General features: G+C 35.3%; 1 protein-coding gene across 1 annotated transcript in view; it reads right to left on the bottom strand.

The window, feature by feature from the left end:
- Positions 1-9,253, bottom strand: part of LOC117316118 (TPR and ankyrin repeat-containing protein 1-like) — a 121,780-nt gene extending 112,527 nt beyond the window's left edge. The window contains exon 1 of the mRNA XM_033870617.1: positions 9,162-9,253. The gene's annotated coding sequence lies outside the window, so the exon portion shown is untranslated. The remainder of the gene's footprint in view (positions 1-9,161) is intronic.
- Between the last annotated feature and the right edge of the window lie 12,566 nt (positions 9,254-21,819).

Raw genomic sequence — 21,819 nt, 5'->3', positions numbered from 1 at the left:
TTCAAATCAGACTCAAAATTAAATGGACACAGTAAGCCAGGGCTGAAGGGGAACCTACATGTGAAACTGAAGAAATATTGATCCTTTCTGCACTTCTGAAGAAATAATGATAACAAAAATTGTTAACAAATAGACAACGCACCTGATGTTGGCTGATTTGAATTAGCGGTAATGGGGCGCTAAGTTTATACTATCATCCTCAATTAAGTCTGTACATGTAATACTCTCGAATCTCAATAAGGTCTGTTTTAATCTCATCTTCAACAAGTTTATACACTTATCCTCAATAGCTTTATAATCTCATCCTCAAGAAGTTTATACTCTTAACCTCAATAGGTTTATACTCTCAACCTCATTAGGTTTATACTCTCATCCTCATTAGTTTATACTCTTAACCTCAATAGGTTTATACTCTCATCCTCAAGAAGTTTATACTCTTAACCTCAATAGGTTTATACTCTCATCCTCATTTAGTTTATACTCTCATTCTCAATAAGTTTATACTCTCAACCTCATTAGGGTTTGTTAAACATTCATCCTCAATAAGTTGATACGCTCATCCTCAATAAGTTGATACGATCAACCTGACTCTCATCTTCAATAAGTTTAATTTATATACTCTCAACCTCATTTAGTTTATACTCTCATCCTCAATAAGTTTATACTCTCAACCTCATTAGGGTTTGTTAAACATTCATCCTCAATAAGTTGATACGCTCATCCTTAATAAGTTGATACGATCAACCTCAATAAGTTGATACGTTCAACCTCAATAAGTTTATACTTACATCCTCAATAAGTTTATACACTCAACCTCAATAAGTTTATACTCTCAACAACTTCAATATGTGTATATTCTCCTCCTCAGTAAGGTTTGTTATACTCTCATTCTCAATAAGTTTATACTTTTTATCCTTAATATTATCAATATGGGGGCATTGAGACACAACGTCCCAATCGTAGAAATCCAGACAAATCTGCAGTGCACCAAAACTCCAGGTAATGTGTGTATACTCATTCTAAATATGATCATACATTCACCCTCAGAAAGGTCTGTTTATATTGATTCTCATCCTCAGCAAGGTTTGTACTACTCTAATCTTCAATAAGTTTATACTTACATCCTCAATAAGTTTATATCCTCATCCTCAATAGGTTTAAACTCTCATTCTCAATAAGGTTTGTTATAACTCAGTATAAAGTTGACCTAATTCTCTTTCAGGATATATGACTTGACTCTTCATGAAAAATACAAATATCTTATCAGTAATATAAGGTGAAAATTACCATTACTCAAACATAACAAATCTTCTTGCCTGTCAATCTACAATGACTTTCATGAATGCTTATTCAGAATTTTTTTTTTTTAAACATATATATTCAATCTTTCACAAATTTGAAGAGTCAAGAGTAATTTAGTCAGGCAGTATGTGAAATCAAACTTGAATATAAATGTATAGCTGTCATTTGAATCTTACCTGTGCACTTCCAAGACTTAAATAACATCTGACTTAGTTACCGTTAAATTGAAATATTAGTCAGTTTCAAATATAACTGCTGACACTAATTCCATGAAATGTACTTTCAGTTTTGCCGGTTTTCAGATAGCAGGTAAAGGTGTAATCACTATCAAAGCAGTTACCTGGACTTTAAGTGATTATCACATGCTGATCATCACATGCACAAGTTTGACAGGTGTAACTTTATATAATTATCTCATAATAAAAACAGGGTGTATGGTGACTGACATAAAATTTGACCCAAAAGTAGGGAGTATAGGCTTACTGGTAAATTAAAGCACAATGAAATCTGCAAGCATGATTATTGAACGTAAGTATATGGAGGCATTGACCAGCATGTGGATGGGTTTATTACCAGACATGGGGTTATTGCTGTATAATTACAGGGAGTAGTAATTGGCCGACTCACTGAGCAGTAAAAGCAAATGATATATGAGGAAAGTAAACTAGACATTAGTGATAAGATTTATAAAATGTTTTGATAAATCATAAAGTTGTTTTACCTCCGGCTATGACTAATTAATCACTAATTTTCTGTGATCGATTATGGTTTAACTAGTAACATGGAAAGTTGTTGTCCTATAACTTAAAAGGTGCAATGACAAATATAATAGCTAGCTATATAAAGCTATTATAATTTGACTGGCTGTGTCGAGTGTCGACATATTAACAGTATAGATTAAGGGGACGTAACTCTTACAGAAATTCAGACTTTGTTGATATATATTATACGAATGTATTTACGTACATGTACAATGTAGGTGTACCCACATGCTCTTAAAAACAGGTTATTGGCATCGAGGAAATGGTTCAGCATACATATCATATGAGAAAAGTCTCTAGCAAGAACTACAGATTTCACATGTATTTGGTAACAGATGTACAGAAGTCATGAAGGGACACTTTGTACGATCCTTTACTTACAATCTTGAACAATAATGAACTTAATGTCTGCCCATTTACTATATAAAGGCTTCTCTCCCAGCCGGAAGAAGAAGAAAAATTATATTATGACCAATTAAACACTATCCCGTCCTTTCCCCTATGGTAGTGTTAATTAGTACTGTATTTCTCTTTCAGGAAATGGATCAAGTCTCTCTATTACAATTAGATAAAAGTTTAGTAGATCTAGACTACAATAATATGAAATGTAATTCTGATGGGAAATTAATGAACCAATATTTTTCATTTTTAATATTTCTGATCGAAGGCCATTCCCATCATCATGGATTTCCAGAGTCACTGGACCATAAAAATACTCTTGAAGAGTGTGTTGATGTGCGATCTAAGTAAATAATATATTTTATACCAAGCTTGGTTAGGTTGGGACTTTCTGAGCAATATGTCTTAAACAAAAATTTTCAAATGAAAAGTTGACAGCCCTATCTTCTACAGAACATCTTCTACAGAACAGAAAAGTTACACCACAGTCATCTAGTCTCGCTTTTGTGACTTTTCATAGCAAACTAGACAAAAATTAGATAGGTTGATAAAATTCCAGGGGTGAAAAAAGTCCAATAGCCATATATATATGTCTGTGGCTAACAAATTTTCAGCTTGTGCTAGTGAAAATTACAGCCATACTAACCCGACCCGGCCAAGTAGGCCTGGGTATTGGAAAGGTCGAAAACGATATGATACGTATTGAGATACATATATACACTTAATTGATACATATTGCAAATACAGGAGTGTCTGCTTGTTTTTGTAAACAAAATTGCTTATTCCTTTTTATTTTATATTTTTCAATCTTTTGGTCTCAGAATAGTGAAATATTAAAATTATTATATAAATTCCATATATATTGATAGATCCAATGTTAATATTAACAATAAGCTGTGATCTGTAATTTGTTGTTCTTTAATTTACCAGTAAGATGTAGACGCTAGCCTACTAGGTATATAAATACAGAAAAACTCGGATAAGTCGAAGTCTAAAAATATTCGACTTATCCAATGGTTCGACTTATCCGTGTCTGTTTGTATACGGAGACAAAATACAGGAGTATCATCGGCTGTATGCCGAACTAGTGCTTGATAACATGGTCGAAAATAAACAATAAATATTAATAATAAATTTAACAAAGTAATTAATTGTACATAATAATTATTCGTTTATCTAATAATAGTGTTGGGACGATTATCGCTTATAATCGATAATTGATTGTTTCTTGTCCTGATAGCGACTATCGATTATGAAAGCTAACAATCGATTATATAGGATGGGAGGTAACTCATACATAACTACATGTACTATTATTATCAAGTGAATATAAACACATCATATCCCAAAAAGAAATACGTTATTAACAGTTTTAGAACTGTTTTTCTTAATTGAAAACGATTGTGATTTCCTTATTATGAAACGGTTGTAACGTAGTTGGTTTTGGTCCATCGGCGGTAGATTTGGTACATTGAAAACGAAAGTAACATAAATGTTCCGAACGTGTAACCTTCCGAAGGTACTTCCGTTGTAAAATAAAATGGACGCGGTTGCCCCAATCTATCCCTGTCCAGGCGGCAAAGCCCAGTCGCGGGTTTGGACCCATTTCGGGTTCTATAAAATAAGAGAAGGGGGGCGAACCAAAGAAAATCTGGATATGACAAAAGCGATATGCAAACTGTGCAGGCGGTCATATGCCAACAAAGGTTAGACTAAGTGCACGAAACTACTTTCGTTTTACAATCGGTGTTCCGTGAATTGAAGTCAATTTCACTTTTGCTCCGGGTTCTCTGAATTGAGTCTGAAACATAGCTCAGTTGTTTTTCTGCTATGCATTTTTAGCGAATGTTGACAGAAAGAATGACTGTTCACTGTTGTAACTTTCATTCATGTAAGTTGTAACTTATGTTGGACTATTTAGCAACCTTCCCAACCGATTACATAATCGATAATTAGTAAGTTGTCTTCAACCGATTATGATTTCCCAACCAATTCCCAACACTATCTAATAAACAATATTGTGCACGGTTACAGATCAAAACAAAATTAATGGGTAAAATAATCTTTGCCATACAGACACACGATTTACACACCGAGTCCTACACATTACAGCATAATATTCTATGAAAACGATACATGTATATATATATTGTACTCACATTATTTCTCTTAAAACCCGTTTATATTGTTCTACAATTAAACAATATGAAACAATAAACAGTTCAGGAAAATTTGATCGACCGTACGCGTGCTGATTTTGTAAACAAGGTGAAGGTCGTGGCCAGTGTTTATCGTTTTTGTTTTGTACAGAATAATTAATAAATACTATTTTATCAGTGTAATCAGAATTTAGGCATAGATAAATAAATCAATGACAGACAAGTATTTTTACAGAGCATTTTTTGTGTTGAAGATATGTAACTTATCGTTTATTTTTTCCTTATATTTTTTGGCGGCAATGCAGTTAGTTACAACTTGCCTTCAATTCCTGTTGATATTTCTTGCGTATTCTAATGACATACAAATAAATATGAAACTGCGAACAGTCGCTGGTTTAGTTACATTAGACATAACCGCCATTTTGGCCGATAAGTGATGATCACCTGTTTAGTCACATGACAGCTGAAGTTATCTGGGGGAATGTTTAGCTTCAAAGCTATTTATAGAATTGTAAACATTTGAATACGTAAACACGGTTGGTTTTAAGCTTATATGAAATGTTCCTGCATATGAACTCAAGATGAACATATGAATCTAAGATATGTGGATAGTTTCTCTGTGGACGCATGTAAATTTCCACGACGATTAAACTGAAATTTTTTACTTTCGTTTTCATGGCAGGATTTAGGCAGAACTACGTAATCCTACGCCAACAAAGTTGCATATACTGATGAGGAAAATGTTTATATTTATAATCTAAAATAGTCTAGAACACCAAACATTCATATTTCATTCTAAATAATTGCAGTAAACACGGGAACCATCAGTTAAATTGTGTCAATAACTGCTGTTAATAGGAACAGAGACCTATATACTAGGGATTCGCAACAAGCTCTTTGGCTTACCAAACGTCACCGCCGAGCGGAAGTTCGGGTAATTTATCCCATAGTGCATTGCTGCTCCAACTGTTTAGACGCCATATTGTAGGTACGCCTGAAACACGGTCAGCTTTATGACAGCTCATAGAAGACTATTGTCCGATAACAAATCACGGGAATCAAACGTAAGTGCAATTATTTTTATGTAAACTGGTGTTTCAAACGTATTCCGTCGTACTTTATGTTCGGAAGACTGCACATGTGACCGTTCTTTTCACGGCGATTACCACGCTGGTTAGCTTATGTCTGGTGTTAAAGACGATGCTACATGGTTTTAGTTTACTTGTTAAACTCGGAAACTCCTTTTTTATTTATTGACCAATTTCAAAATGGTTTTCAAATAATTGTTGCTCGATAGTTACTGTATCGCGTTTAGTCAAATTTGTTGTGTAATTCATTGTAAATATTTAGTTATTGCCCAGTGAAAATAAGTAAACAAAACAAATTATGGTTATACTGTGAATGGCTGGTGTTAAGGACAGTGCTACATGGTTTCAGTTTATATAATTAACTCCTTTTTTATTTATTGACCAATTTCAAAATGGTTTTCAAATAATTGTTGCTCAATAGTTACTGTATCGCATTTAGTCAAATTTGTTGTGTAATTCATTGTGAATATTTAGTTATTGCCCAGTGAAAATAAGTAAACAAAACAAATTATGGTTATACTGTGAATGGCTGGTGTTAAGGACAGTGCTACATGGTTTCAGTTTATATAATTAACTCCTTCTTTATTTATTGACCAATTTCAAAATGGTTTTCAAATAATTGTTGCTCGATAGTTACTGTATCGCGTTTAGTCAAATTTGTTGTGTAATTCATTGTCTTTAATATCATATTTATAATTAGATTAGTGATTTGATAGCTATAATCTGTAGAATTTTATATATTATAATCATGACTTCTGTTAACATTGATCTCATGAATAATAAAGCCATTATTGAAAGAAATGCATTAATTGAAATTAATTGAAAAAAGCATGAATCAGTCTAATGTAAATTAAATTAAATATTATACTTTTTGTAAATTATTTAGTGTTTCAAAACAGATATTTGATACAGAATTGCAGGGATTGATCGAGGAATGAGTGTAAAGGTATATATATATTTGTTTCCCCATTTTGACCGATATATATATACCCCCCCCCCAACCTTTGGGGCATTGATCACACCTCACCTTTGATAAAAACATTAACCACTGGTCATGGGGCATCTCCTAATAAACTCAAAGGGGGGTCCATTCAGAATATATGTAGAGTATATACCTGTATGTACCTGTACTTCTGGGTCTACAGAAAAAAATATTGTCATGGTGATCACCTGGGCTCCCCCACTCCATCCAAACCATAGGGACATTGACCACACCTTTATTACCTTTGAGATATACATGAATCAACAGGTGTGTCTCATTGTCAACACCTGTCCTGAGGCTGGCCATGTCCATCTCCCCAAAATACTAGAGTTCACTAAAGGCATGCTGTGCAGTATACAATCTAAATATTTACCTGTACTCTGGAAGACAAAAATCCCTCAGGTGTGTCCTCATTCCCTAATTAAACTTAAATGGGTCCATTCATATTTAGATATATATGTTTTTAGGTTAATTTTGAATTTACGAATCTGTTTAATCAACATTTGGGGTATATGAATTTACTGCAGGGTATTTGAAATTTGAATGTTTCAAATTTAAATCTTATAGAAGCTTCTCTGCCTATTCTATACCATAATGTATCAATACTTATTAAACTTGATTTTTTTTTTTCAGAAAGCCAAAGAAGAAAAGATCTACCATTGGTACATGACCTAAGCACTATCAAAGTTTTCAATACTAAATAATAAAATATTATCAATCATCAAACATGACAGTGGTTTTTTTTTCATTTTACGTAAGACTTTTGGTATAGCATTTGTCTAATAAACAAGAAATATCTCCAAAAAAACACCATGATTTTAGTTATATCAACATTGACCTCCAGATTCCATTTTATGGTATATGCATATAAAGAATCCAACATAATTTGTAAATCTTCTGGGCAGTTAACAAATAAAGCCATGTCGTCGGTATACATTAGCAAGAAAAGATCAAGCATCTGTAATTCAATACTTGGACAGTTGTCATTAATAAAGTGTATTTAGATACAAAGAAAATAACACAGGTGATTATATTTCCCCTTGTAAGAGTCATGTATAATTAGGGAAGCACTGACTGAAGTCAGTATCACTATCGAAAATATAAGAATCATCGTCAGTATATTTCTCTATACATCTAAATTTAGATCATCGTCTAATGGCAGAAAATCGGACGACATTTTCCATATGTTTCTATATGAATCTTTAACGGAAAAATGGTGCTTTTTTCGGTTAGACACTACTTAAATATCGTTGTTCACATCTGCCGATATACATTACAGTGCATAGGTATAACTATCGCCAGTGTGAAGTTATCTCGGCCAAACGCGGTGACACATGTGCACAGACAGTCGTCGCCATCTCTTGGCACGGCACATGTCACTAATATAAACAACTCCGATATCCACCTATTGCGCAGCCGCAGCGCTTGGTCTCGCTAGATCTTGTGCTAAATATACCTCCGGTTATGAGAACAATAGGTGAGGTCGTGACTCTGCGAGAAAAGCGGTTGTTGCGAATCCCTAGTATATAGGTCTCTGATAGGAAGTATATTAGGCTGGGGATATATATCATTTATATTACACAAAAGAGAAGTTGTTAGTCGGAAACAAAAGTGTGACTAACAAAATTTACCCACAACAACTGTAACGGCAGGTGCCAAAGGCAACCGGACGTTAAAAATGTGATTTCCGTATATAAACTATATTAAATTTTAACCCCTCCCCACCTGATAAGATTTTAAAAATTTTAGCCAATTTGACCCTCTTTGGCCCAGCCCTCAAGCCCCTGGGGTGTCAGGACCATATAATTCATAACTTTGGTTGACCTTTGGCTATGAAAGCTTACTGCCTTTACAGGCCAAGGCCCAACACTTTTCTCCCAAACTTTTTAACTCAAAATCAATAGCTTCATTATCATCGCACTGCCGAAAAAGGCCAAGTATACATGTATAGATTTCACATTTAGACGTCTTCTTAAAAGGAATTTAATCATGTTTGTAACGTTTTATCGACCAATCTCTTAAAATATGATATTGGTAACCCTTAAATACGTGGCAGATATCATACATGCAAATATCAACTGATAGGCGCGCATGACGAATATCATGCGCGATCTGAAACAGCATTGGGACGAAATAACGACTAAACGAGCCATTTTTGTATTTAGTCAGAACGGAACCTCCCGGACTTACCCTCATCGTAAACAACACATCTTCCCGACTTTGTATCATTAACTTCCTGATTAAAACTACAATCAAAACAATGTTTGTGAAAACAGTGTCTATGTAAGGCGAAATTGAAAGTAGACGATTGCCTTGCGCAGTGCTTATTCGAGGAAATCGGCCGCCATTGTTTACAAAAATCCGCTTTGACAAAACTAAGACTTCGACGCCTAAATAGCGGATATAAACAATAATTTGCCTACTGTTAGTACGCAATATGATTAAATATTAACTGATATACAATTCTCACCGCTCGTGATGGTCTGCCATTACTCCTAAAGTAAAATAAACAGCTTTCAATCAACCTCGTTAAATCTGACAGCTCTTCCCGCCACAGTCACGTGGAACCTGATACAATTTATAGACGCCCCTGACGCACTGTTTTGAGAGCGACTAATAGTTTAGGGTTCAGGAAGTGGATGGATACAAAATCAAAGTACTGAAGCACTAAACACAATGTTTTACAAGTTTCTTTTCTCTGTTGGAATTGTATCACAAGCAGGATTTCCCTTATTTTTTGAACAAGTTGATATTCAGTTCTTCCCATTGGTTCGTCAAAAGCCGTTTGAATGTGTTTACAAAGTTGTAACATTGTATCATACGGTTGATGTTACACAACTTGTTCCAACAAACTTTGTTGAGACGCATGCGCACCAGCCTTTTGATTTTGTGAAGTAGTTTCAGGGTAAGAAATGAACGTCAGATGTACACTGCAACATTTGAAGCGTTTTACCAGGGTCATTGTATTGAAATTGTATTAGTGATAAGATTCCTCCGACTCTCAACTAAGATAAGTTGAATCTGAAAGAATGAAGGACTTGGTTGAGCTCTACTAAGTTCGAAGGAAATCAGCCATATTCTGATTCAGTTATAGCAGGGAAAGGGTAGATGGTATCTCTTGTCAATAAATGGGCCATAAATCCACCGATGGCAAAAGTGGCAATCGAACATGGCCGAGCTGTTAAAGTGTACTCGGAACGATTTGCTATGTTAAGCTTAAAAAATGTGATTTAGGATGAAACTAAATATGCTGAAAGTCCGACTTTCATAGCGACTTAAGTTTTAAAGTAATTGCGATTTTTCTCGAAAACACACCTGAAGCCCATTTTGAGGCCGTTCACCTCGCTTCGGTGACCTCTGACCTGTGACGTCAGAGGTTTAACGGGATCAGAGGCGCCATATAGGAAATATATAACATACGAATTAGACAACAATAATGAAAGTGCTGAATACACTTTTTGAGTTATATTTGTGAATTAGGTAATAACAAGTGCTACCGAAACCAGGGACATATAATTTTCTGTTATAACGGGCCATATTCTCTCATAACCAGAGACACGGTTTATATAGACTCTCTCTGTTGTAACATGTATGACATTTGAATAACGGGCCGTTTATAACGACTTACATCATTTAGCCTTTATTATGAGGGCATTACCGGGTTGTTACATACAAATGTACCAATACTGATTTCGGTTATAATATTTCTAGTAATAGAAGTTTAAAATGCAATTCATACACGATGTGAAATAAATGCTGAAAATTTTGAATTTTTATTAGCCAAAACAGCAATGGTACGTTGCAACAGAGACATATATCTGTATATATGTCTCTGGTTGCAAATACACTTGAAGATACCGTTATTTGTGATTTTCGGATAATTGTCCGAAATTGATAAAACTTGTCCATGAAAGATTAGTAACTCCAAGACAACATTCATAGAGTAAATTTTCAACATCGTGGGTATATGAATGAGGCAACTTAGGTTAATTATTCTATAGACAAATCTTTGAGATACGAATTTTTTTCGCTTGTAAGGAAAACGAAACTCACTGAATTCCAAAAACAATGTGTTTGATTTCAACAACTTGAAAATGTATTCCCTATAGTATAAACGCAATTCTTAATAAAATTCAAGCTCAATTTACGTACAACCTGTAAAAGCATATCTTCGGAACTTTTTTGAAGTGCATAGAAACCAGAGACTTGTATATCAGGTATATACGTCTCTGATAGCAACCAAACGCGTGAACTCACAAGCAATTATCGGCGTGTGCCGATTAGGACACCAGAAATCACAGACACCTGTGGTGCAGTGACAGGTGTGACGAGCTTGTGGACCGTAATTTCACACCTGGTAATATAATTGTTTAACGGTATACTAATCCACTCAAACTTGAGAATACATCTTTTAACCCTTATAGTGCCGTAGGGCCGATTTCGGCCGATCTTCTGGTTTCCAGAGTGCCAGAAGGCCGATTGGGCCGATCTTTTGGTTTCCAGAGTGCCAAAGGGCCGATTGGGCCGATCATAAGGATTTTTAGAAGTAAATGTTTTTTAATTGAATTGAGATTCGTTTTCATTGACCTTATACGGGAAATCGGGTAAATCTTAAAATACCGGACGTCATTTGATGACGTCATTATGACGTCACAGACGTAATTATATTATGACTTGCATACATACGTCGCAGTTATTATACATTGTTTCCTACGATTTGATTAAATAAATCATTTGTTCAGGCAAAGATTACGTAAAAATACGCAAAAGCCATGAACATATTATTTTAATCAGATTGTACTTCCTTTAAGTGAAAGATATCTAAAATTAATCTATTGATCTATTGATATTTTGTTTAATCAGATTGTATACATATGTTTTATTTTCATGATTTATTATACTATGTTGTTTGCTATCGTTAGATTATTTTGTTCTGTTTATACAATCTTCTTGACATGTAAAATAATGTTTGAGGAAATGTGTGCCTCTTAGGAGACATCCATCGAACCCGATATCGTGTCTGTGAGAATCGGGTCACAAAATATTTATCGGATTTTACATAAATAGTTGTTTTGTTTCGTTAAATACATGGACGTACAACTCACGATACTCGACCATTATACAAAATGTACCCCCGGTTTCACACAAAGAATGACTGTGACCTGGTGTAAACGTACATGTACTGTACATATTTTAGCGCGGCAGTAACTGAGTTTAACTTATCATTTTGCAACTCTATACTTATGTATTCATTGATGCGCTGAAATATAGAGTTCATTTAATATGTGTATTATTTTTATGTTTTCCTATTAGTTATCATTTTAGGTGCTAAAATGATGTGCAGTATTTGTTCTTGTTGTAATAAATACTTCTTCAGTAACTGGAGACGGATTTAATTTTGGAAAAAAATGAATCTCAAAACGATACCTGTATCATTCAACGTCCAAAATTAACCCAGGCAAACTACAAATGTAATTGGAAACACTGTCATAATGTATAAAATTGTTAAGTGAAACATGGCATAATGTCGTACATGTTTCTCCAAAACTATACGGACGTATTATATGGGTATCTCTAAGGCGTCTAGATTTCACTAGTGCCATACAAATATTTTTCCGTGAGCGTATATAATTATCTAGTATCAGTGCCATACAGACAGCCACAATGTGATTGGCTGCTCCATCTGTCATTTTAGCAGAAATGAGGAATTTTCTCAACACATCGTTATAAACTGCGATATCATAAGTAAGAAATTGTTTTGTTTTCAAATATATAGAAATAGCAGGGATAAGGAATTGAACCCTTTAATTTGGTATCCAAACATTAACATTTTCACTTCTAGAGAAGGTCGGGAAGATTCGACTAACTATCACTTCCTAACTCCCCCTCTCCCCTTCTTTTCATGCCATTTTCCTATAATTACAAAAACAACTTAATCCAAAATGCTCCATTTATCCATATACTATATAAATAAAAGTTTGTGAGCAAACAAGTTTTTGCCGATGCTGCACACATTTTCATTTTAAATCTGAGCCAGGCCATGTTTAGGTGTATATACATAAACTTGGCAAGCACCGCCCATTTCCATATAAGGAAATTTACATCCGGGTCATATACGAGAGGTCAAATGTCATTGGTCAGTAGGATAAATTTTGGCCCCTGCTCAGCCTCCGGGTACCCCATAGCTTACCCCTTCTTGAAAAAAACGACGCCATATTAGATTAGGAAAAAACAGACATTAGGAAAAACTAAAAATTTATACCAATCTTGGACAATATCTTTTGAAAAAGATTCATCAGAAGTGAAAGTGAAAGTCAATAGAACTTTAGCACGTGCATCAGCATCAAGAAAGTACAAAATCCCATACCCTTCCCACCCTGTAAGTGAAGGACATTTGATCTACATATCTTTGTTGTTGTATTTTGTTTTAATTAGTAATTAAATATTTCTGTATTGATACCATTGTGAACTTTATGTACTTTTAGTTTATGGATCAGTCCAAGGTTTTCCAGAGTTTTTTTTTTTAATGTATACATTATGCATTATTAAATTTTTATCTCTGGTTTTTAGCCCAGGACTGGGTCTTTATTTTATGCTGAATTTGGGCCGCTCACCTTTGCGGTTTACATATATTTACATTCCTTTATCTAATCTGGAACTGGAATTATAAAAGAATTCATTATCATGCAAAATAAACTACAAAGGCCACTTTAACAAGAAAGTGTGCCATTTTCCGCCATATATATTTGTGTTTGAGTTTTTAATTCCATGCGCAAACAGAGCTTCACAGCATTGAGGTGGATTAGGCCAGTGGTTTTTTAAACGAACACTAATGTTTGTTAATTATTTCTTATCACAATGCAGGGAAGGCAAAAATATATATATACAAAAAAAATTCTAATCGATTAAGTATAATTGAATAAACTCTCTCTCTCTCTCTCTCTCTCTCTCTCTCTCTCTCTCTCTCTCTCTCTCTCTCTCTCTCTCTCTCTCTCTCTCCTATAAAAATACTATTTCTGATATGTCAATTATCATATTTTCGTTTCTTTATCACATTTTTTAATATTTGTTAATGTCATCATGTGACTATGCTATTGTTTATCATTGTGTTGTTATTATGGGAGAAGTCGTTTATAAGTTGGTAAAACTTGCTGACTAAGCCCTTTGTCATTTCATGTCAATGAAATACATGTATGTTTAAATTAAACTAAACATTTTCACACGAGATTTTTTTCATCATCATTGTTTACAAATGTACATATCTTTCCGGTAATCCTTTAATGTATAGAAATCCGTAAAAAGTATAATTTCACTACATGTAGTAAAATGTTATTATTAATATCCAACGGTAGATTGTAAGCCCGGTCATCAAATTTGTGCGCTAAACTACGGGCCCAACAAAAATAGGATTTGATTTAGTTTTCCGTCCTATTAACAGTCAGAATCATCTACGGACGTGCCAGGTTTGGGAGGTGGGGGTAAATCAGAATACCCCGAGAAAAACCAGCGACCTTTGATCTCTACATGGGTTTCGAACTCGCGACCTAGAGGTGGAGAGCTATGTGTAAAAGCACGCGGCCTCCGCGGCCCCAGCAAATTTGATCATCCGTTACTAAACAGGGTTACTCTATTTTACATGCCAAGAAAGAGTTTGCTTTTCCATCTAACGACAGACAGTGATATACACGTAAATATATAATTATTAACTATACCAGAGAATATTCCATATTACTAACATACTTACTTGAAACAAATAGCGATCAAAGAGAACATCGTATAGTGACAAAATTATCAGTTTTTGTAAAAAAAAAAAAAAGTTATTTGGCGATGAATTACTACTGTGAAAAACTTGATTTCAAACACCGTTAAGACTAAAGATATCAACTTCAAATACATAATACGTTGCTACACTAATCCGTTCAAAATCTGCCCTGCAGGTAGGGCGTAAGAATTGTACCTGCTGCCCCCATTGCATGATCGTAACAGGCGACTAAATTGTGGACTTATCTTTTCTCTTCTTTCTTAACAACTTTCTTCTTCCTAATGTCTCCCTTGACAATGCCTCACTTTTGGCCTTTGGTTGAGCGTTCGCCCCTGTGATGAAGGCTTTGGGTTCTGTCCCCTAGCCGAGACATACCAGAGTCTTTAAAAATGGTAGTTGCTACTCCTGCTTAGCGCTCAGCATATTTGGAGTGGGACGACTGGTTCGCCCGTTGTCAGTATAATGTGACCGGGTGGGTTGTGCTGCTGGATGTCTTCGGCAGTATGCTTCAGTGAGGTAGCACTATAAATCGGCAAAAGTTCCGGCCTATCACAAGGAGACTTAACACGAACATACCGCAGCCTCCCAAAACACACATACGCACTCACCACACGCATGCATGTCGCACGCACGGGAGGCCGTCCTTAAATGACCTTAGCTGTTAATAGGACGTTAAACAAAATAAACCAAACCAAACCAAACCGTTCAAAATAAGTAACACCTTCCTATAATATCTTTTATACAATCGAAGAGAACCGGTGTGTACCGATAAATTGCTTTTTAGAAGAAAATTAACCGGTGACGAAATTGATGGCCAGTGACCAAATTGACAGCTCTAGAAGAGAGTATTTCATGGATCGAACCATACTATGTTTGTGTATATGTAAATATAACTGACCATGATATGTTTTAAGGTCCCGCCATGAAATGGGTTGTAGGTGGGGCTGAGGCATACAGTGCTACCTATATTCGTCCCGCTTCAAACTTTTGTTCTGTGTTATTAATGCTGATGAAACTTAGTGGGTGGCATGATAATGTGACATCATACTTTATAAAAAATACGGAATTACATTCAAGATGACCTCAAATAGACTACTTTCATATGGAGGCAGGGGCATTTTTGTCTTACAGTCATCTCTAGTTTTCGATAAAATTGAGTGGTAAATATAATGATCTGCAATACTAATGTCCCCTAGCTCTAGTCTGCGAATTCATTCGCAATAGTGGTTGGCCGACTTTCCTGGCCATATGTGAAAAATAAAGTTTGCAAACACGGTCTAAAAGGCACGTCAAACATATTGAACAATAAAAAGTACAGGCTTGAATTGGTCATTGATTTCCAACGTATCGGACGGGTATTTTCTACTCTAAGGGTTGGCATGTTTAAAGGTTACTGCTACTGCGTGTGTATGGTAATTGGTTCCGGAATGAACTACAATTACAGTATTAAAACTTGTGTTCTTGATGCATATTGTAACAAAATAAGTTTATGTTAAAGTAACTAAATTGAAGTTGTTTAAAATGTCACTTGTTAGCTGAAATACCGACCTGTTTCACATCGGATAAATTATACTGTATAAGTTACACATCTCTGACGTGATTACGCGCGTGTATGTTGTTGGCAAATCGTACGTCATTATCTTTGACGTGACGAGAGCCAGCGGGCTATTTGTTGTATGTCGCGTCATGGAATATTGACGTCATCAATATTGTAACGTCATATTTGGCAAATTCAAAAATCCGGCAGCGAAAGGGTTAAAGTCCTGTTTTAAGTGAAGATATGACTTTCAACACACGAATGGAAAGTAAAACCACAAGGATCTCGATCACTTCACGATAATGACACAATTACAAAAAAACAAAAACAAAATAATAATAATAATAACAAAAAATAAATTAATAAAATTTAAAAAAAATCACACACGAAAATCATTGCGAGTTTATAAGTTTTAGTATTAATTATGATTAGTCACGATGAACTAAATTGTATGTTTTTATCATAAAAAAACGGAGCTAAAATGATGGTTTTAATAAGTACCTATGCTATGTACCTGTACATAAAGTATCAATTGTATTATAATTGTTGCGAATCACTTTTATATAATTTCACTGACAACGATCGTATATAAATTATATCTTTCTCAAGCATTTAATCGTCCTTAATCCCTGAGACCATGACATGTAAAATAAGGGATACAAATTCTGTATATGTAGAAGTTTGTTGTAGGCTTCAACACTGGTATTCATAAGGGAGAGATTTAGTCTATTGTAGATCATGATGATTATAATATATTACTTTCTGAATAAAGTGTCCTTCATGACTAGAAGCGGGTTTTGTATAGAATATAACGCATGAATTTACTGTACGTGTGTATCGTCTTTTCTCACAAACCAGAGTATCCAGAACTGTTGTATTGTTGGTATGTTTATTTGAATATTAATTTGAGAATAAAATGGCACATTATTTTATTTAAAAATGTTGATGCCGTGTTCATTTCTTTAGTAATGAGTAAGAAATGGTAAACACATAACTAAGATAAGATAAGATAAGATAAGATAAGATAAGATAAGATCAGTTTATTTCTGGTTCAGGACTTTTAAAGTCCTCTATACCAGACTCAAAATAATACATGAGATTGATATAGTACTTCTGTCCGGTCTACTGTACATTGTTTATGATTTAATTGATGCTTTGTAATTAAAGAAAAGTTCTTGGTTTTTCCAGTGATCGTCTAGCTTGTTTTTGAAGGAGTTTACATTTAATGCTGATATAACCTGTTCTGGCAATTCATTCCAGATTGACACTGTTCTGTTTGAAAAGTAGTTTTTTCTTAGCGTATTTGTGGATAGTCTAGGGAATTTTTTTTTTTTTTTGGTATGTCCTCTGGTACTGTTGCGTTCAGCAGCATCCTTCCATAAAATGATACCATTAAAACATTCTTTATCATATATTTCGCTTATTATTTTGTACAGTTCTATCATATCTCCTCTAATTCTTCTGAATGCCAAAGTTGGTAGTTTGAGTTTTTCCAGCCTCTCGCTGTAGGTCAATTCCTTCATTCCCGGGAGACACTTGGTTGCTCTTCTTTGAACCCCTTCTATCTTGTCAATGTGCTTTTGTAAGTGAGGTGCCCACACAGGACTAGCGTAGTCCAGTTGGGATCTTACCAGACATTTATATAATGGGATAAAAGACCTGGTGTCCATAAACTGGAAAGTCCTTCTGATGAGTGCAAACATAGAGTTCGCTTTCTTAACTTTTTCAGATATATGTTCGTCAAACGAAAGCTCGGAGTCGATGATTACTCCTATGTCCTTCTTTTGTTTGGTTTTCTGCAGGTATTTCCCGTTGAGATGGTAGTCCGGTTCGGGTTCATCATGTCCTCTTCCTTTTCCCTTGCCTATTCTCATCTGTTTGCATTTGTCTGCATGGGTGCATCTTAAGTAGCCATGTATCACTCCACTTACACATTGTGTCCAGATCCTTTTGAAGCTCTGCACTGTCGTGCTCGCTTTTTATTATTTTGAATACTTTGGTGTCGTCTGCAAAAAGGTACATTTAAGGATTGAATAAAGTTATGTTGAGGTGTATGGGGGTATAAACCTCAATAGGTCTTGAGACAAATTCAATGAACTGCGAAGCTGTTCATGATAAATTTGTCTCAAGACCTATTGAGGTTTATACCCCCATACACCTCAACATCACTTCATTCAATCCTTATATTTATATTTTTTGATATTTTTGTATAATATTTTGTCCTTGACAAATAGGGACTTGTGCAAGTCTACCACGGAACTTACCGAAATGTACATAATCACTCTTCGTCTACATATGGTTATTACTTTCAGGATTTCTTTCATGAACAAACTTGATAACGAATCGAAACAAATATGATTTTTAATGGAATTTATTTCATATAAATATGATCATTTTTGAAAAGGAATTAAAAAATATAGTCCAAGCTCGACAAATGTATTCCTACGCCGGACTTGATATAGTTCATTGAAAAATGACTCGAGTTAACTGTGGTAGGTTCATTGAGTCTGAATTAAGTGGAAATATAAATATATCCGATTGAACTGTTTCAGGGAGGTCATTTACAAAGATGACAAACATTAATGGTCCTAGCACTGAGCCTTGAGGAATTCCTGATGTGACTTCGGTCCAGTCAGAGTCTGCACCATTCACAGTTACTTTTTGTTGTCTACCTTTTAAGAATTTTGCTATCCAAGAGATTATTTGGTTGGAGAAGTTGTATGAATTTAACTAATATACATTTATTGGTGATTGACCGATTATTACACCAGTCTGTGTTAACCAAGCGGTCATTTTCAGTCAATTTCACAAAACAAAATTTTCTTTTAAAGCTCAAACTTATATTGTTGGATTCCGACTTCTTGTCGGCAATATTCGCCAAAGTCATCAACCTCAAATCTCATGTCCAGATCGTATTCAGACATGTTTGTGTTGCTACTGTTCACACTGTCCTCTGTGCAGTACTGGCCACCGTATCAGTTACTCCGTTAAACATGTGACGTCTGGACTGATCATGAAGAGTTCCAAATCACCGGCTGATTAGCAGTCGACAGGTGCAAATCACGTATTTCGATGTGCTATATCTCGGCACTCGGCCAACCGATTTTGATGCGGTTTGCGACATTCTTCTTTGGTGGTTACAAATAATAACATATTTGAATATCGTTTTTCGTTCCGGGTACACTTTAAGGCATTTAAACTTGTTACCAAGTTTGATGGAAATCTCTCCAAATAGTTAATTTCGAGAAAAATGAAAATCAAATTTGGAAGCCTATAGGGCATTTACTCTGATATAACCAGGTCACCAGAAAAAGATGTTCCAACATTTGTTGCACGGAAGTGAAGTGCGAAAGATGGACGAACCTAAACTATAATAACCCAACCTCGCCCCCTCCCCCATCTTCGCTAACCAAGGGTTACTCTACGCTAAGCTCCATTTCATGGTAACCCTTGGTTAGCGAAGATGGCCCTCCCCCGGCTTTGTGATGTGTCTGAAATTTTACTTCATGAATATATCAGTTTAATGAATAATTTTATGCATGTACAGTACATATGTATATAAACGCATGACCTTTCAACCCCGTATGTAAATGAGGAATCTAGACAGGCTGAGGGAGCAGTTTGAAAAATGGTGTCCTGAAGGAGGAATTTGGCGATGTTTTCATAGATTATTGTGTTTTGGATGTAACAATTCGTATTGAGTGACACGGTAGGTTACAGATGAATGTTTCTAGATGACGGTAGTATATAGTATGCACCGTGTCAGTTTTCGAGGTGGGGTGCCGTTTCGCGCGTGATAGAGTTTCCGGTAACGTGAAAAAATGACCCGGGGTAGAAAAAGTACCCGGGGTCATTATTCTACAGTAGAAATCATACCCGGTTGCCCGTAGAAAAATGACCCACCTCGATAATTTCGGTTTTTCGTCCCGTGAAAAAGTGACCCAGCGTAGAAAAAATACCCCCTAGAATTGTAAAGTTAATGAGTTTCCCTGGGAATGAAAATGTTAAATGAAAGTGTTTTTGACGTTTTTTTCTGATACAATTAAACCTTTGTGAACTCTAACTCGTTTGACACGAAGAACTCGTAGTTTACCCGGTCCTCCTGACTTGACGGAGATTTGTCTCTCGTTCAGTTGTGGGATCGCACAACGTTACACGATTTGCTGTGTGCACACGATACATGTATGCACGATATCAAAAATGTGCTATCTTCATTCTATAGGAAAACCAGTGCACCATGAGCGATTTGAATGGTGTGTCAAGAGGAATAGTCTATCAAAATAACAAACACAGTTTTTTTTTGTTAATTCATCATAATTATCACATAATTTGCTGGGAGTCGTTGAAGGCACCTCTAAGGCTACGGTGAATTGATCCGTACGCTTGTAAATCAAACTATCGTGCTCGAAAAAGCACTCTGAATTACAAGAATTAAGTATTGAATATATGAAATAGTTATATTGCTACTAAAGAACTGAAATTGGTGTGTTGTTTTTATATACCAACCCGATCTTTTAGTTTCTGAATTCGGCAAAATTACGTCTGGTCTGCATTCCACCAAACTTATTCATATAAAATTTTACAGCAATAACTATTATTAAACTAATATATCAAAAAGTACAAGGAGAAGTGAACCATGCGTTCCAGAAGAGTAAGCGTTATCTGCTTCATCGACAACACCCGCCATACAAGTCTAGGTTAAATATTGGTCAAGTCACAATCTCAAATGAGAATCAGGTGGCGACAAGGGAGACAGAAGGCAAAGATCATGGTAATTAAGTGGCTGATATTGAAGGGTCTGTGGTGTCTTCAATTTCAAATTCGACAGTGTATCTCCTGTCGACATGGTCGATAATGTGCTTGCTATTTAAGCATAGCCAATATATCTGTACATGTATGTAAAATTGAAGAACTTTGCAAGGTTATGATTACCTGTCATGACAAGCTCTTCTATATTTCATCCTCAATGTCTTTGTTTGCCTACAATACCTTAAGCTAGTGCTTCGGAAGCGTATTGCTGCCACGTCAGTTTTGTTTTCATCTCAATATTTCGATGTGATAACACACATTTTGAGAGCTTAAGCCGAAATGTATGAAAACCGAGTCGAAATATCGTCTTTAAGTCTAAAATGTTCGAGGTACTATATCCTTTGCAAATATCTTGCGTCCTGTGTGTGAAATACATTAATAACAAGAAATACCTTTAAAAAAGATAAACGGCATAGTTTTAACGCTGGTGGTTATAATGTAAAAATGCTGGTGAAATAGATTAACGAACTAATGTGTTTCAGCATGGATATCAAAATTATATCAGTTTGAATCCTTTTGATGAAAATAAGACTGCATTTGAATCAGGAATATAATTTTATTAATGTTTCATTTGAAATGATACATCCACTTATTCAGCTTGTATTCAATCTTAACTTTGTTTCGATTTTAACTGCATATCTGCATTTTGCATTTACCGCTACAGTGACCAATCACATACTTCATCTTGACCAGTAACGCCACCTGTCGCGTCATATCCGGGGCCAACAAATATTATACGGCTATGCCGAAAAGTTGTTGTTGGCCCTTATGTGAGTTGGCAAGCTATTCCAGTACTCAGATTCACTCTGCAACGGATATACGTACAGGAATAGTTGATACCATAAAAAAGCCGTTTCATTCCTCTGGTTGCTTACATCAGTCAACGAACAAAACATGTCTTCTACCGACACCTAATTAAAAGGCAGCAAAAGTGTCAGTTAGACAGGTTTAGTCTAAATCTGTCCTTATATAGAGATGTCCTTTAAAGAGACTTACCCGCAGACGGACCGGTAAACGGCA

Source organism: Pecten maximus, chromosome 18, assembly GCF_902652985.1.
Source record: "Pecten maximus chromosome 18, xPecMax1.1, whole genome shotgun sequence".
NCBI lineage: Eukaryota > Metazoa > Mollusca > Bivalvia > Pectinida > Pectinidae > Pecten > Pecten maximus.
The sequence above is the reverse complement of the archived record's forward strand: the minus strand, read 5'-3'. Positions and strand labels throughout refer to the sequence as shown.